We start from the raw sequence: 4,270 nt of genomic DNA, 5'->3' as shown, positions 1-4,270 counted from the left end.
GTCATTACTTAATACATGCATACGGTACAATAAACAAGGAGAAAGAAGGATAGCAAAAAGATACGGAGCGGCTTTAAATTCTTCTTTTACAGTATATCATTGTATAGGCTAGTAATTACTTAATGACAAAGGCCTACTAACATTACATTTACACGATTACTTTATTTTATTATTATACAGAAATTTATTTAATAAATAGTAAATAAAAAAAACTGTATCAATTAATTTTTAAAACGAATATGCCTACTAATTATTTTGAATTTTATATTAAATAAAATTGTCAATAAAATTACTTAAACGTGAAGACAGTATCCCTTACATAATAATATTATCTATTTTCAGCCTTATGATCAAATTTATATAGCCGGAACTAGGCAACCCTTACTAAAAAGTCTTATTTTGTTAAATATAGGCCTACAGAAACACCATAATTGCAGCAACTATACGATCTCGACCCAGCTTCATGATCCTAAATTACTCTTACTTATAAACTAATGATGATAATGATGATAATAATTCAGTTGCTTCGACAATTATAATGTTAATGATAAACACAACGACGCTTATGGCAATGTCATAAGTTTTTTGTCACAGATAGTAAAAGATATTGATTTATAATCTCACTAAATGTATCCAGTAGACTAGATGCAATAAATGTTAAAGTGGATGTTAGTGTTTCCCGCCCATTTATGTCTTCAATCAAATATACTATAAGTCATTTTTATTTTAATATTCTCTATATGCTACATAGGCCAATGATGGTTTATAGTAAATCACTGTACATTGTGCCATATGTATCAATACCTTTTACACGCACATAATATACCAAGTCCGTTATAATGGATAGTGAGTGGAGTTTATGTTTTTCATCATTGAGAACAAAATCCATCCTCAGGCCCACCATAGTTGGGGCTGATGTGAGCAAATGTTATGAATAGGCCCTCTAGACGCTCGCAAATGACACTTTCAGATGGTAAAAATGCTTTCTCAAAGCAGCATTCCTCCACGACAAGTTTATTTTCTTCCCAACGGGAGCTATGTTCCTCTCCCTTTGGCACCCCTCCTCTTACGGGAGTCCCAAATGTCTAATCAATGACATATTCTGTATACTTGGAGTCGCAAAGGAAGATTAAAGCACCTCTAGATACCCTAGAAGGGCACTTAATGTGTATAAACTTTTACAAATGTAGTTGGTGGGGGGGGGGTCCTGGCCGGCTGGGTACTCCATCTCCCTTGGATGAATCCTACATTCGATGTCAGAGACACATTATGCTGTTATGTATCAACAAAGCTCTTTTGGAAGAGGGTGCTATAGAGCGAGGATCCTATGGGTAGGGGACCGTAAGGGCCAATAATGGTCGGTAGCCCTGCGGACCGCCACGCGAAAGAGCATAGGCGTGGACTACTCTATCTGGGTACTACATTCCGTAATAATGGCTAAAGAAGCCTCGTATTATGTCTCAGCTTTCTGGCTTTTTTAACCTAATGATTTATGAAATCTGGTATATATGTTTTTTTTTTTTTCGTTATCAATTAATAGAAATTCGAAATTAGTGAGTAGTAAAATAATCGAGCTCTCCTTTCGCCCACAGCTTTGTTCGCCACTTAACACAAGAGTACACTTCCTTTTTTTCCTTTTTCCTTCATTTATATTTCGGTGGGACTGACGGGGACGGTCGGGGGTGTACTGGTACCTGGTAGGATGTTGTGGCATTTAATTGACTGTTATAGGCCTATTACTTCGTGCGCTGAGTAATGCGCACGGCTGGGTATGTTTGCCAACTGCATTCCGACAGCTGATCAACTTTCCTTTTGGGCCCTCTGACTTTTTTAGAATAAAAATCAAATGGAGAAAAAAAGAAAGTTGTATTTAAATTTAAGCCTGAGATTGGTATTTCCGCAATCTGTAGATGGCATAATTATAAAAAATAAAAAAAAATAAAAAAAAATCCTCAGCCCCTACTGACGTAAGTACACCCGCTATCTGTAAAAATCCCTTCCTTGTCCTCCTCTATTATCAATTTCTGGATCTGTCAATGATAATAGTAAGCAAAAATTGAAATAATACCGGTACCAAACACAAGTATTCAGTTTCTGGGATTTTCGTTTATAAAAGTTGCTGTGCTAATCTCTATCAAATGATTAGATGGGTCACGGCTAGTGGGGGAAATCAAAACTTTGGTCCCAAAGAAAAAAAGTTTGGCAAAGTGAGTTCTAAGTTAACGATAATTATGTCCATGCAAATGTCATCATTTTTTTCAGAGAGACAATTAAATTATTGATTCATACTCCACTAAATGTATCAAGGAGACTAGATATTATGCCAAATGTTAACTGATGTTAGTGAAGTCATATGTGTATAAACATAATGTATTATTTAGGCATGCCGTAAAAGTCAAATACATTATATGCTTAGGCCTATAGCAAATCACTGTCTTATAGATGTAAGTGTAAAAAAAAATTGTTATACTACAATCATAGGCACATCTCTAACCATCTCGTTTTAGGCATAATAGGTGAAATATGATAGACACTTAATGGTTCCGTTTCTTTATTTTCTGTATACAATAAAAAAATTAAAAAAAAAGAAAAGAAAAGAAACACCAAACAAAATATGTATACATACTAAGGGATCATGTAAATCTCTTTTAGTTTCTCTAATAGTCTGTTCCTGAAGATTAAGAAGATATGGTGTCTGTCTATCTAACTTATGTAGAAATAAAAATTATTTTAAGCCCTACATATTATAAATCGATTACAAGCCACTGCCTAAGCTTACGTATTATCGACAATACACTAAACACATCGATAACAAAGCCAATAATTGTGATTGATCGTATGACGAATATTAATTACCGAAAAAGAGAATCATACCGATTACCTGTTTTATGACAACTGAATCCATATCGATAATATATTACCTTACAAAAAATAAATTTCACACCACTTATCTTTTTCACACATTAACTATTTAACAAAAAATATTAATTAAAATGAATTTATATGTATCGGTAAATACATGAATGTATTACATTATGTATGTATAATGATTAAGTGTCGGTTACACACTGAATACAGCTCAATTATCTGTTACAAACAATATCAATTACATAAGCTCCGGGTATTCAACCTTTTTAAGCTGGTGGCCAGTTCCAATTTATTAAGACCATCTCAATATCTCAATAATTCTTTATTGTCATTCATATGAAACAGAAATGTAATTTGAACTGGCAAACAATGTATTAACAAGTTTAAACAACAAATGAAAAGGCACAATATCCATAAACACTATTAATACAGAAGTAAAAATTGATTATGTACAAATATGAAGTCTTAGTAATTCTCATTAATATAATTATTGCACAAATAATGAAATTTAGTTTTACAGTATTAAATTATATTAATTTACATCGTAATATGCATGTTCTAATAATAATTACACAATAAAATGACTTATTCATTATAAAATACTTCATAATTATATATACAGAAATAAATTAATAAATTTTTATACATTATAATTAGACACTTTAATAATATTATATTTACAAGATTAAAATTTTACATCATTAAGATTACAGTCGAACCCCTCCTTTGGGACACCCCTATTAAGGGGACACCTCTATTAAGGGGACACTTTTTCGTGAAACGAGAGGCGATATATCTTTTAACACTGGGGCCAATCCATATTAAGTGGACACCCCTTACTTGGACGGGGACACCTTCTGAGTGTGCCAAATGGTCAAATAACCCATATTAAGGGGACACTCATTTTTTCCCCCTGTTGTATTGCAACAAATACAACAGTCTCAAAATAAGAAAAAATCACTAAACTTTAAATATTGACACATTTAGAGCAACTTATTGAGGAACCTTTACTACCTTTCTACTGCTGTTTGTCAAGGGCGAGCTTCTGTTGAACTACATAATAATAATAATAATAATAATAATAATAATAATAATAATAATAATAATTGTACACTCGAAATCTCGTTTGGCCCGGGCGCACTACTCACGCACTCGTGCCGAGGTCTGCCTGTACTTGGTAGCCTGGTAATATACCGCTTGTCACACGCACTTAACCAAGAGCAACATAAAGCACATTCAAGTAAACTGTAACTTCAGAATCCATTTATTGGATTGACAACTTATATCCAATCACAAACACTCTGATCAGGGACGTAGCCAAGATTTTGAAAGGGGGGGGGGGAGCCGTTATGCAAATTACGTATGACCCCGGCGGGGTCAAGGGGGCGAATCCCCCTGTGAA

The sequence above is a fragment of the Anneissia japonica genome, unplaced genomic scaffold (genome assembly GCF_011630105.1).
Source record: "Anneissia japonica isolate Jap-2015-1 unplaced genomic scaffold, ASM1163010v1 scaffold11102_len228118_cov109, whole genome shotgun sequence".
Taxonomy (NCBI): domain Eukaryota; kingdom Metazoa; phylum Echinodermata; class Crinoidea; order Comatulida; family Comatulidae; genus Anneissia; species Anneissia japonica.
This window is presented reverse-complemented; position numbering follows the sequence as displayed.